The sequence below is a fragment of the Patiria miniata genome, unplaced genomic scaffold (genome assembly GCF_015706575.1).
Source record: "Patiria miniata isolate m_02_andy unplaced genomic scaffold, ASM1570657v1 HiC_scaffold_29, whole genome shotgun sequence".
NCBI lineage: Eukaryota > Metazoa > Echinodermata > Asteroidea > Valvatida > Asterinidae > Patiria > Patiria miniata.
The window spans coordinates 26,806,312-26,821,526 of NW_024037068.1; the positions used below are offsets into that span (position 1 = coordinate 26,806,312).

The 15,215-nt window shown below is 38.6% G+C and overlaps 1 pseudogene; it reads right to left on the reverse strand.

The window, feature by feature from the left end:
• Nucleotides 1-10,981: 10,981 nt before the first annotated feature.
• LOC119735337 lies at nucleotides 10,982-11,630 on the reverse strand (annotated as a pseudogene).
• Nucleotides 11,631-15,215: the final 3,585 nt, after the last annotated feature.

Sequence of the window (15,215 nt, forward strand, 5' to 3'; positions counted from 1 at the left end):
GGTGTCATAAAATTCCACAAACAGATGTGTCAATGATCCATGCGTAATTGCGGAGATAACCCTTACCATTTCGCTCCAATCAAGGTCTCATGTCTCCTGCACAAAACAATGTTGTCACAAAATTATTGAAAAATGAGATGGAATACGTCCTGGGCTTTCTTAACTTTCCATAAAAACTTCACTATATCAACAAGATTAATACAAGAAGATTTACGTTAAATTAGTTTATATTATATTAAATGTGTAAATGCGTCAATGGATTTTGGAGTTTCTTTATAATTATGAACACCAGATGTGACAGAGGGTTTAAGTTCGCGGGGACACAGACGAAAAGAAATTAAACTTCATTTTCTTCTCTCTCCAAAAAATACTGACAGAAACAAAGACTAACAGTTTCGGTTAATAAAATCACTGCAGCCTCCAACACAAATGTTTAAAACATTCAAAAAGAAAACCCAAACATTTGTGACGTAGGTCAATTCGTTTTTTTTTTTTTTTTTTTTTTTTTTGGTTTCAGAGGGCCAGCCTTATACCTTTATGACTGACTGCAGGAGTTACCAACCGACTAAATTAAGTGTTACTGGCGAATCGGGCATTGCTATCGGCACACGATTTCAAGTGAATATCCATTCTGACTCAATTGATGGAGTTCTGTGGCTTCTGGGAAAAGCTTTTCCAAGTTTGTCTTGTCTTGTATAAATCAATATACATGCTATTCAGATTTACCTTTATTATTCATGCCGATATTTTCGTCTCCATTACCGCCATCTTTCGGTGGTTTTCTGCAGCATGGGCAGTGTTCTCTGCAGCAGGGGCAGTGTTCACCGCACCAGATGCAGCAGTTGTAGGTGCAGCAGAGGTAAATCCCAATGCCGATCAGACAAAGGCCAGCCGACACGCCGCCAAGAATGATGCCAGCGATTGCAGCGGGCGGAAGCCCTCCATCAGTTACTAAAGATTAGAAAACAAATGTGTTGTTATTATTATTTTCGGAGGGGACGAGAATCATGTTTCGAAAATAGTGGAAAGAAACAGTAGATCATTCATTGTTATGAGCGGTAGTGCTGTAGGTCTTTTACAATGAAACACATGTGGGTCGTTTTTATCTTCGCAACCGGCCACCATCTTATTACATGGACGAATGCAATCTGCCCTCTTACCTATTAACTGTATATCAGATGTAGATGTGAAGCCTTCCCACCTGTTACACCGATTATGTTAATCATAACCAACTCAATGTAGGTTGACCCTTCGACAATGACAAGACAATGGAATCAAGACAGGATTTGAGGATCGCAGATGAAACAAAATATTCTTTATTGTCAACGAGTTCAACAATCATTGCAGGTCTGAAGTTTATTCAATCGTTTTCAAATTATTGCAAGTGCATTTCTTTTCAGTAACCCATACACGAACGGAATTGAACTGCACTTCACGTTATACTGTGACGAGATGTATGAGATGTTTATCTTCTCCATGAATCATCATAACCCTGCAAATTTTACACAGCAAAACTGATGAATGACTTGTTTCTGAGTAAATAGACAATCAATCAAAATAAAGGAATATAAACAACGCAAGTTCAAGTCCAAAATGTCATTCCAACATAATAGTATCTAAACAGTTGAAGAAGTAATAAGCCATTTACGGATCCCAGTGCACACTCAAAAGCGTGGGACAATGCTAACCATTTTAAATTTAAAGTAGCTTAAGTGTATATTAACCAAACATTTGGTGTCCCTTACACTTACAAGTACGTTTATTTCGTACTTGGAAGAGATGTGGACAGTTAAAATTTTGAAGTAAAAAAGGGACTCGATAAAACTGCGAGTGAGAAAAATCAATAGCAATTAAAACAATAAATGAGATTTATGGTGCACCAATAATTATATGGCCTCGGTGCATCACTGCGCCCTCAACGGTGAAGAGAGAGAGAGATGAAGGACAAATCGCAAATGACTACACACAGAGCTTCGCTCCTACCCCCCGCCCTGCAAACAGGACGCTGGTCAGGGCTGACGTCATTTGAGCTCTCATTGGATCACGTATGTTTCAGCCGCTCATTTAGTTTGCGCGCATGCGCACTCAAAATATGAAAAACTGATAATCAGCAAACACGGATGCCTGCAGTCGCAGTTTGACCCACTGAAGTATCGGTCAACATCACGCTCGAAGTACTTTGATAAAGTTTTCTTTCCACGTGGACAGGAATTTATAGAAATCAAAGTCACTTTTGCAAACCTTAGAGCAAAAACCAGAGAGTATTTGATGCATTTTTTTTGTTTTTCCGTGTCGTGTAGTACGAAAGTATTGGGTCACAAATTCAAAACAGGCGACAATTTAGGGGATAATTTTTCGGTTTTGCCGAGTAATTGTAAACTTGTCTTCACTGAAAAATGGTAAAGGAAGCCACGGAAAGTGCGATGTATAAATATCATTTAAGTCGGAAACCGTTTCAATGAGAAAGTAAGGTCTCACGTTATACGTTTTTTTTTCGTTGAATGTAACGTTAGTGTGCACGGCCTGTACATGACAGACGTACCCTGGAATCTGGCCCGTAAACATGGCTAGCCACGCGCCACGCGCCGCGGCGCTTGTAATCTTTCGACGCGTTGGAAATGTATACATTTAACTGAAACGATTTACAACTGACTGGTTCCCGGCCCTGAAATGCAGTTAAGTACGATCATAGAGGGCACTGGGACCAGTGTATTTGTGCACGAAGCTTTCAAAATGGGTTTACTCGAAAAAATGACGATTTTTATAAGCTACAGGTTTCCTTCTTACATTAAATCACCTGTAAAATGAAAATAGTCTACCATCCTTTCCGATGGTACTACGGTTGATCTAAGGTAAATCCGGCAAATTGTCCAAATGTGTAAACCAAACTCAAAAGCGAACGATGTTTTTCCTTTTCATTTTGTACTTTTTTTTGTCCATAATTTTTGTTTTTTTTTTATATATTTGAAAAGGTTTTTAGCGCCGTTACCACACTGTAGAGACAATTTATATCTTTGTTCACTTGGTCTACTGATAATTTTTGGTTTGAATCATCTTTTAAGTACGTTTGAGAAGGATACACTTTAAGACATGAAAACCAGACAATCGTTCAGTGCGTCGTCTGCTACCGCTGTTTGCAAGCCGACGACGCGGAGGAAACCATTGCGCATGCGTGAGAAGACAACTAAATGCACGCACGGTCTATGGGGCTGAAACATACGTGGGATAGATATGCGTGATGTGACGTAGAACGCGTCACACAAACTAGCTTCCGGTGCCCATCATGCGTAGCGTGCGCTAGCTAGCTGCATGCGAAGGTCAATCTGTACTTCCTTCACAAGATTCTGTGAAGCTCATCAGCCCTTACCACCAGCGCCCTGTTTGCAGGGCGGGGGTACGAGCGAAACACAGAGCATGAATTCTAAATCAACATGAAAATAAAAGTGGGATTTTAAAAATTAATTATTTACCGATTCACAATGTTTGACAGACGAATCGGATCGACTATACAGTTAACACCCCCCCCCCCCCCCCCCACACACACACACACCCGAAAAAACATTTCACAATTATTTTGGCGAGTATCGAGTTGTTCTCAGTACAGATTAATCAAGGTGATTGATAAGTTTCATTATATATAATGCATTTTTACTTTAATGTTTATTATACTCCAAAGTAACTAATTCATACATTAAAAAAATGTGCCACTCTTACAATGGATTTGTGATTTCATTACCAATCCACTGTTCAAATATATCCGGCATGCCACTGACGTTAATAAAGGACAAACCTTCAAAATCAAAGTATATGACTTATGCCAAAAAAAAAAAGTCTCCGGTTTCTGGTATGCGCGCGAGTCGCCGTAGCCATGCGCATCGGCAAAATGAAAAAGGTTTTTTTTCAATGAAAGATGATGTCTCAAAACCGCCAAACTCACTGATTTGACTGGAATCCTGCTGCTGCACAATTTTAACGTGTTTTTAGATGGGGTTATGATCGAGAATAAGCTTTATGTGGCCTCTCTGGTCTCCCATAATAGTTGCACTTTAGTCGGGCACCATTTGCAGACATCAGCCGGATTTGAAGCAAAACAACAGGTAAAAAAAAAAAAGCCGCGTCGCCGCACCACTTTTTGGGCAAGCTCCATACCAGAAACCGGAGACTTTTTTTTTTGGCCTTAGGTACATGGCTCTTTCTTCTGCTTGCACATTACTTGCAAATTTGAGCTGATCCTACAATGTCAAAAATTAAATAGCACTATAAGCTTCACAAGAGGGAGTAACATATTTGCAGATCAGGGGGAGGGGGATGTTTGTTGGGTACGGGGATGAAGGTCCATCACAAGTCCTCCAGTCCCAATTCAACTCACAAGCGGACATCCCAGCCAGACGGAATTGTGGGGTGATAGCATTGTGTTCCTTTTATCCCTTTTTCTAAAGATTCTCTTCTGGGATGATGTTTTTCTATTGTTAAAATAGTGGGGAGATGTGTTCTGAAAGGAACATCACCCCACATGTACCGTATGGCAAGAACTATTGTTCTTGTGACTGGACTTGTGATTTACTTGAGACTGGACTTGTACAATTGTGATGGACTCGCCTATACAAACCATCGTTTGGAACAAAGTTTACAGGTAGGTACAGATACCGTATCCTGAGTTCAATAAATGCAAATAATCATTCTGCTATGTACGTACATACAGGGTGAGTCAAAAAGAAAGTGACCGAATCCAAATTTGTTTCATATGTGGCTGGCTCCATTTCATAAAAAAACCATAGGGATAGAGAACATGTTACAGTGAGAATTTCACGTACTTTGTACACTCTATTCACAAGTTATGTCTATTTTGATTTTTAAAAATTCAGAGGTCCACTACTGATCATTTACCATCAAATACCATGAAACATGGACGTTTTCCCACCTACATGAATGACAAATATCGCCATCAATATTTCAGGGGTGGGGGTAGAGTTGACTTGTTCCTCAAATTCAAAACACAAAATCTGACACTATTAACAATAATGTTTCAGTACTGATTCAATTAATTAAAATCTCATATGTATTGGAATGCATGTGTGTAATCAGTGATTCTGACACGGCTCAATAGCTTATCCATGGACAGGTAAAAATAACCCAAAATAATAGGTTATTTTAAAAAATATACATAACTTCTGATATCATGGATAGATTTCAGTGGGTTTTTTTTCTTCAGGTGAGTGGAAATACATGCTTTTGTAAGACGTAAGCCTACTTCATTCGATTGGTGTTTTTTTTAAGACAAACAAAGTAATCCAGCTCACTTTCGTTTGGACTCACACTGTATGATTAGTGTGAGTGTGCAGTGAGCAACATAGTACAAAAGTATGGAATAAAAACAAATATTGCGATTTTCGTGGATGATTACTATCCTCATAATATAAAAGGCTTACTCACACGGGCGGATACAGACGTAAAATTGGATGTGGGTTGGCTTTTTAAACATAGCTTTATAATACTTTTTCGGCTCAATAGTCATGACAGCAGCCTAGAACCACAGTTTCGCAGACATCGATTTGTGTGGATGTTTTATCAATGAATCTGTGATGAGTCCTATCCCATTGTCTCTCTTTATTTGTTCGCCATGCAGTGAGTCGAGCCACGGCCAAATCTCTACACAACAATCCCGAGACTCACACCTATTCCTACCTTAAAATAACATTTGTAAAATATAATAGTCATACTAATTATACATTCTTTAATTAAAATTAAAGGGACGGAACCTAAAACAGCTGCAGATAAACACACTCAAATATCAAATCTCTGTCCAGTATATTTACAATCTTTCGCTATAAAATCACAAATGAAGTCAATTAATTCTGGGTAAAACGGCAAGATTGCTTTTCTTTTTTTCACGGCAACTTTTTTTTCAGCACTTTCATTTTTATCAACAGTTTACTTTTCATTTAAGCTCTGCACTTCTATTGATTAAATCATAGTTGATTACTTTCAATTAACAGAATGATTAGCAAATAATTAGCCAGAGAAAAAGATATGAAGGCCTGTAATGCACAAACACAGAGTCATAAACTAAACAAAAATGTGATCTATTTACAGTTCGTTTGCACTTAAAACAAACTCAAGTTCGAATCTGATGAATAGCGCTTTAAACAAACTACGGCTATTTACAAAGATATTCCACGTTAAAAACCACACACATATATTACAGAATATATTACAATTATTTATATCGACCTATCAATGCTGGCCACGCAGGAAATAAACAAACAAATGGCGATTAATGAAGCTCATGAAGCATTATGAAAATCTAAAACCCCGCAAAAAAAGTTTGTTATACATTTTCAGGTAGACCAATAATAATTTCCTGTTTTTATTGTTTTCAACTACTGAGCTTCGAAATAATCAACACATTTCTTGAGAATGGCGCTTTCTTTAGATCCTGCTAACAACATAATGATAATTTATGTCAATATTGGGTTTTGCCCTACACGGACGCATGTTATTTAATTATCAATGTATACTCATTGCCATCCCAAGTGACTACGAGATACATCATATACATGTACATGTACATGTACATGTATCAGTTTGTACATGTAAGCAACATGGGGGAAAAGGCAAAATTATCAATGCCACATCTCACCTCTGGGAAATCATCACGGGATAATTTCATCATTAATATAATGGATTTCAGATTTCTACCCCGTAATGATCGATATTCCTTTTTGCCAAGTAATGTACTCAAATATTAACTTTAATTAAAATCAAAGGAACACTTCCAAGAAACACAGAAACGTCACTTGGCTTTGATGATTCCCCAATTTCGGCCGCAGATTCATTGTAATATTCTGTTCACATGCAAAGCTGTACCCGGCTTGGTGGAACTATAAATGGACCTTTTTTCACCATAAAAGTAGACCATTTAATGTGTGATAAATAGTTGATTATACAAAACGTGGACCTGCGGCTGATTTGGGGAGCGTTGTTCCGCACCCCCCCCCCCCCCCAACCTCCTCTGGCTAAGGCCCTTTACTTTATATATAAGTTGCCTTGGATTTCATTCTATTGTCCCAGACACAGGCAGTATTTGATATAATCTAGAAATCAGGTTAGTTGACATTAACATTGTTGAAAGGTAGTAGTGATGTTTGTGCATTTACTCCAGGTTCATATAACAAGATGATTCCAATAACATCGGCAGTCTGAATGTAAGGTGACAACTGCAACCAACCTGTAGCAATTAAAAAAGAGCAAACGAGACATTGAATATTTGGCATTAGGGTGAAACATTCCTTATATGGTATCACAAATTACTTCATATGCAATTTTGAAGAGACTGAAAATCCTAAATTCTTGTATATAAACTGTGAGTTACGATGACAGAGTATACGCCCTGACACTCAACACAAAGTATGCTCCGATACTCATCAAAGTATCAGAGTATGATGCTAAACTTATCACAGTTGTATCAGAGTATGCTCCGACACTCATCAAAGTTTTGTCACAGCATGCTCTGACACTCGTCTCAGTTCTATAATAGTATACCCTCACACTCATCCATGATCACGGTTCTATAAGAGTACAAATGCATACTTTGATACTCATCACAGTTCTGTAAGAGTATACTCTGATACTCATAACAGCTAGTGCTATAAGAGTATACTCTGATACTCATTACAGTGCTATAAGAGTATACTCTGATACTCATTACAGTGCTATAAGAGTATACTCTGATATTAATTACAGTGCATACTCTGATAATCATTACAGTGCTATAAAAGTATACTCTGATACTCAATACAGTGCTATAAGAGTATACTCTGATACTCATAACAGTGCTTTAAGAGTATACTCTGATATTCATAACAGTGCTATAAGAGTACACTGCCAAAAATATTTTCTTACTTAAGAAAACTTTTCTTGAAATTAGAAAAATATTCTAGATTTAAGATAATTTGTAAGAAAAAGAAAATGGGCAAGAAAATACTTCTTTAAATATTTAATAAAATATACTTGAAGAAATTATATCTTTTTTTAAGATTTTTTTTCTCAAAATTATTCTCATTACAAGAAAATTTTCTAATTTTAAGAAAATTTCTTACATAAGAAATTTGTTTAAGAACTACGAACTGTGTTTTTCTCATATTTGCCATCTATTTTCTTATTTTAAGAAAATATTTCCTGTTAATAAAAACAATTCTTGTCTTCAAAAAATGCTACACTTCAAGAAAATTATTCTTGCCAAGTGTTCTTTGTTGATGCATTGTACAAAAAAATACTTTCTCATTTTAAGAAAACTTTTCTTGAATGAAATTAAAATTGTATGACTTTGGCCAGAACAACAGAGGGCGCTGTTGGGGGAGTGGCCAACTGAAATTTAAAAGTGTTTTGTTTCAGCTGTCAGGCCTGAACATTCACTTATCATTTCCATCATTTTTATTCTGCCAGAGGTATGTACAAATGTTAGTTTTATTGTCATGTTTTAACTTAATTATCATAGATTAAGGATGGCTATTTCTATGAACTTTATTGTTGAAGATGTTTAAGGATTGAAAAGATTGAAAGTTGTGTAAGTTTCGGATCGGTAGTTGCAAATGTATGCATACTGTAATACATGTTGAACATTGCACACATAACCCACTAAGCATGAGTGAGATAGCAATTCCTTTTCTTTTATAGAAAGTAACATATAAAGTGGCAGTCACTGATATGACAATTGATTTTTAGATGTTCTTATTCCTCCATGTTAGAAGTGAATCTGAGTTTGGCGATTAGCATGATTAGGCTCTGCCCGAGAAGCAAATCTAAGTTTGGAGAATAATGCTCAAAACTAGGTTTGAAGTTCACCAATAAAAATGTATATTGGCCTAGTTATGACAGTGACAAAATTTTTAAATAAAGTTGTAATGTAAGGTGAAAATACTATTATTGAAATGAGCAAACTATACAGGGTGATTAAAAAAGGTAAGCCTGAAACAAAGGACTTTTATTTGTTAAATATTAACACAATGTCTCCATGGCATCCATTGCTGCTATAATGAATGCATACCTTTGCCTTGAAGTTGTTTTCTTGTAGTAGGAAAACAATTCTCATTAATTTGTACTAAGATTTATGATGTCTGTTCTTTTGGAATCCAAGAAAACCTCAGCAGAAACAAAAAAAAACACCCAAGATTACAATTCCAGCTAGGAGTTAATTGTCTTGATTCAAGAAAAGGAAAAAGGTTTTCTTGTGTCATTCCTAATCCTAGAAAATGGTAACAAGAAAATTGTCCTTGCAGGTTTTCTTAAAATAAGAAACATAACTGAGAAAAGTTGATTTCAGGTGGATTGAGCAATATAAATTTTCTTGCAGTTTTTCTTAAAATAAGAAACATACTGAGAAAACTTTAGAAAAAAATATTCTTAATTTGACAAAAGTTGAGAAAGAAACAAGAAAAAAAACTAGATTTTTTTTGCAATATGAAGGGGTTATATTCTTGATTCAAGAAAAGGAAAGAGGTTTTCTTGTGTCACTCCCTAGAAAATTGTAACAAGAAAAATTTTCTTGCAGTTTTTCTTAAAATAAGAAACATAACTGAGAAAAGTTTAGAAAAAAATATTCTTAATTTGACAAAAGTTGAGTAAGAAACAAGAAAAAAAACTAGATTTTTTTTGCAATATGAAGGGGTTATATTCTTGATTCAAGAAAAGGAAAGAGGTTTTCTTGTGTCACTCCCTAGAAAATTGTAACAAGAAAAATTTTCTTGCAGTTTTTCTTAAAATAAGAAACATAACTGAGAAAAGTTTAGAATTTTTTTTCTTATTTTGACAAAAGTTAAGAAAATTATTTATCCTAAATCAAGAACACTAGAAAAAAAATCTAATAACAAGTTTCTTAAAACAAGAATTGGCCTTTTAGAAATATTTTCTTGTGTCACTCCCTAGAAAAAATAACTTGTTTTAAGTTTTTTTTTCTCAAAATAAGAAATATATTTTTGGCAGTGTATACTCTGATACTCATTACAGTGCTATAAGAGTATACTCTGATACTCATTACAGTGCTATAAGAGTATACTCTGATACTCATTACAGTGCTATAAGAGTATACTCTGATACTCATAACAGTGCTATAAGAGTATACTCTGATACTCATAACAGTGCTATACATGTAAGAGTATACTCTGATACTCATAACAGTGCTATAAGAGTATACTCTGATACTCATAACAGCGCTATAAGAGTATACTCTGATACTCATTACAGTGTTATAAGAGTATACTCTGATATAAGTGAGAGGTTTGTGGTAACACCATGTGGAAATATCTCTTTTGTGAGTATGTGTGGTTCTGAAGAGAACCTGTTGGATTAAGTCGACGCTTCGAACAGTATGCTCTGTTCCTCATCAGGAGAATGCTGGACTCTATCTGGGAAGGTGGTATAAGTACTGCCAGGGTGCTGTGTGTTCGGTAAACCGTGCAGGTGGACAATTCTGACTTGATGCTAAGAAGGATCCTGGATGCTGTGTGTTCAGTGCATATGCACTGTGTAGGCGGGAAGCTCTGACTGGATTAAGTGAATTAAGTGAAATCATGAATGCTGGGGTAGTCTGCCGGTGTTCAGTGAGAAGTGTCAGAAGGGTGGGAGTGCAGTAGCGGTGAACATCACTGGGGTGGGGTGGGGATTGGCCGTTGTCCGTGGGTATAGAAGACCATTGGACTCACGATGAAGTAGTTGTCGCCAAATGTCACTGATGTGGTATCTTATGTCATGTGGTACGGTGTCATGTTTGTAGATTTCCATGGCCTCACGAACATGCCTGGGGTGCCACTGTTGGGTGCTGGTGATGAGTCTTGCTTGTTGCAAGATGATGTTGTGGTCCTTGCTGTGAGAATGTTTGATGATGGAGGATTTGTTGTACTCTCCTCATCAGGCTTGTGCTTTGTGTTCCTTGAGTCTTGTGGTGATGTCACGCCCGGTTTCCCCGATGTATACTTTGCCATATTCACAGGGAATGCTGTAAACGCCTGGCTTGGTCTCGGGGCACTGCTTGTTTTTGTGGGACTGAAGGAAGTCGCAGATCTTGTTGGGTGCGCTGTGGAAGACCTTGATGATGTTCAGGAGATGCTCTAGGGTCTTGGGTCTTGATGGTCTTGTATCCGTCACGTTGAAGGGCAGTCTTGACATGGTGGAGTTCTTGGTTCAGGTGTTCTTTGTCGCAGATGTTGAATGCTCTCCGTACTAGGGTGCGGTGGACGGACGACTTGATCTTGGGGTGGTGAAATGATCGGCTGTGGAGGTAGCGGTCCGTGTGTGTGGGTTTGCGGTACACACTGCGACTGAGGGTTCAATCGAGTTGTCTACTTGTAGATACCTCACCGTCCAGGAACGAGATGTGGCCATCACGTTCCTGATCCATTGTGAACTGGATGTTGCTGTGTAGCCCGTTGAGGTGTTCTAGAAACAGATGGAGGTTCTCAGTGTCGTGCGGCCACACGATGAAGGCATCATCCACACAACGGAGCCACAAACTCAGTTTTTGGTCGGCTGTGAGGAGTGCTGTCTGTTCAAATTCTTCCATGAACAGGTCCGCCAGAACTGGGGATAGAGGCGATCCCATGGAGGTTCCGGAGGACTGTTCAAAGAATTTGTCTCACCACTTGAAGCAGGACGACGCAAGAGATCATGAGGGGTAAGGGCTGTGCGTTCACACAGTGAGGGATCATGGGCTAACCTTTCTTTGGCTAAAAGGCAGGCTTCACCTGTGGGGACGTTAGCGAAATCATGCAGTCAGAACTTCCCGTCTACACAATTCACCGAACACACAGCATCCAGGATTCTACTTAGGATCCAGTCAGAATTGTCCACCTGCATGGTTCACCGGACACACAGCACCCTGGCAGTACTTAAACCACCTTCCCAGCTAGAGTCCGGCATTCTCCTGATGACAAACAGAGCATACTGTTCGAAACGTCGAGTTAATCCAACAGGTTCTCTTCAGACCACACATACTCACAAAAGAGATATTTCCACCTGGTGTTACCGCAAACCTCTCACTTATTGATCTTTCCACCATGCAAACCTTCAAGTCTCATTTATACTCTGATACTCATCACATTGCTATAAGAGTATGACACTCATCACAGTTCTATAAGAGTATACTCTGATACCCATCACAGTTCCATCTGAGTATACTCTTACACTCATCACAGTTCTATCAGAGAATACTCTGATACTCACCCTAGTTCTTCAAGCGTATGCTCGAACACTGATCACAGTTCTATAAGAGTATACTCTAATACTCATCACAGTTCTATCAGAGTATGCTCTGACACTATTCAATGTTCAATCAGAGTAAACTATGAAAAAAACAAAGTTCAATCAGAGTATATAGTACGACAAAACACAGTTCTATCAGAGTATGCTCTGACACTCATCACAGTTCTATCAGACTATATTCTGACACTCATCACAGTCCTATCAGAGTATGCTCTGACACTCATCACAGTCCTATCAGAGTATATTCTAACACTCATCACAGTTCTATCAGAGTATGCTCTGAGACTCATTACAGTTCTTTAGAGTATGCTCTGACACTCATCACAGTTTTATCAGAGTATGCTCTGACACTCGTCTCATTGTCATCAGAGTCCGACACTCCTGTATCTCAATGGCCAAACACGCCACAGCTTTTCGCCTGTTGTTTTGGTAACCAAACACCAACGCGCGGGCAACGCATATTGAGTCCATTCTAGGGCCAATTAGATAACCGTTCTATCATAGCGGCTCATTCTCATTAACATAACCGCAAAACTCCAAAAGTTACACAATAATCAAGGCTGGCTGGACTTTCACATGGGTGCAGTGGGTGCAGTGTGTGTGCGCATAGATACTGGGTGAGTAAAAAAAATGGAACCCCAACCCCCAAAATTATATTTCATATTAAAAAAAAAATATGTAGCACCAAACATAATAATGACGTGAAAGCCAATTTCATAAGCTACTTTAAGATGAATAAATTACTGAAATTGCTCAGTCCGTTCAAAGAATATCACCATTTAAACACAATGACAGTAAAAACCTCTTTCGTCCCAAAATCTGATTTCAAGAATCGTCGTCACAATTGTATTCAAACATCACCAGGGACAAAACCTCAGTTTAAAAATTAAAAATATTCAACAAAGTCCTTTGGAAGGCCCGTCTTTAAAAAAAAAAAAGATTTTATAAACCATATTGTTTGCCTAACCAGGGTTGTTAATAAAGATGTTGTGTACTACAATTGTTGACAGTTGTTGAAACAAGAATTCTGTGTCATTTTCTTTGTTGTTCCAAACAGTCAGAATGCACATTAAACTGTTTTTTTTTTTACGAAACAGGTTTTAGGGTCATTGCGTTTAAATGGTGATATTCTTTGAACGGATTGAGCAATTTCAGTATTGTTTTCATCTAAAAGTAGCTCACATGTTTGAAACTGGCTTTCCTGTCATTGTTATGTTTGGTGCTACATATTTTTTTTAAATATGACATAATTTGGGGGGTTTATTGGATTCCACTTTTTTGACTCGCCCTGTATTACTACTGCAGGCTTTGTCTGCGAGCTCCGTGCCTGTGACTGACATGATCGGGGTTTTGCCGTGCCAGACGAACTATTTCATGGAATACGACCATCGTTTCCTCATTCAACGGTTTGCAACTCCTCGTCACAAACTCCAGCGATTTCGAATGAAACACTGCAAATGAATCTACAAAGTAGACTACTCCTCCCTTGCAATCCCCACCCACGCGTACAATTTCCAAACAGCTCTCATGCACAGCATCGACTGTTTTGAAAAAATGGAGGTCAACAGATCGAAGCAGCTTGCTGACTGCGTCACAAAAACGGCTGCCGAAACGCTCCCTGCGAAGCCGGCAGAACTGCATTATCCACCGTGGAATGAGGACAAGGTTTTACTCACTCTGATAGACAGGTGAAAAATCTCTCAATCGCTTGGTGCAAAAAATGGAGTTTCAAAAGCTTGTCCAAGGACATCAAGGAGCGTGCAAAAGAACTGAAAAATGCCTTCTTCCACGAGAAAGCTGCTGAACTGAGCCTGGTGAAAGTCAACAGACAACTTGGCAGTGTCTTTGCGCAAGCTAAATCTCATGAAATCCTTGACAAACCTGCCTCCAAGGTAAATGCCATTAAAATCCAAGCACTTCATGATCATTTCAAGTCCCACTTCAACCACACCTGTGACGGCCCTATTCCAACCTGGCTGTTGGGACCTCATGAAGAACTTCGAAAACCATGGGACACTGTTTTTATCGACCCGGGAATCCATCATGTTGACGTCGCCGAGTTTGCACTTTCGGTTTTGAAAATGCAAAATCGCAAAAGTGCAACGGACGTCAAAATCGAGGGGACTGAAACATGTGTTTGAGGCAAGTCAACAATTTCAAAATAACCTCAAAGTTATCCTTCGCAACTTCTGGTACGATTTGAAAATCCCGGCATCATGGACCCGCAGTGCGATCACTCTGCTGTTTAAGAACAAAGGCTTGATGAAAAACCCTGATTGCTACCGAGGCATCAGTGTCCAGTTCGCTTTCGTCAACGGAGTCGTGGCGAGTGCTGTCACCCAGATTTCCCCATGGTACAACGAAATGCTGAGTCAGGACAAGGTTTTGTTGAGGTGAAGGGCACGGGGGATGAAAAGCTTCCCCTGTTCATCCACTTCGTTGATTTAAAAGCACTTCGTCGATTCTGACAAATATCCTAGATTGGTCAAATGCTTCAAGGTTTTAGAGGAGCTATACAAATTCTCTTCGAGCTACATGAATAAACTCAGTCCGGATCTGGCTTTTACATCAGAAGTGGAGTGTTACAAGGCTCTGTTGAAGGTCCACGACTCTTTGCATCATGTTTGATACAATCTGGAAACAGTTCAAATCTGATTGCAAGAAAATGGGTTTGGGTGTCGAAGTAGAGTACCGAGTACCTGCCAAGTGTAAAAATCGAAAGATGAATTTGAACTGCCTGCCCTAGCTGTTGGTTCCACACAATTTGTTGGGCTGAATACACTGACGATCTGTGCGTGTTTTCACGTACTCAAAAAGATCTTCAATCGGCTGCAGTCATTTTGAGCAAGATTTTGAAGGAATTTGGCCTGGTGCTATAGTTGGAAAAGAGTGAAACCATGGTTTTGAATCACAACTTCCTTGGTGCTGACCGAATTATCCTGAGTCGATTATCGTGGTGG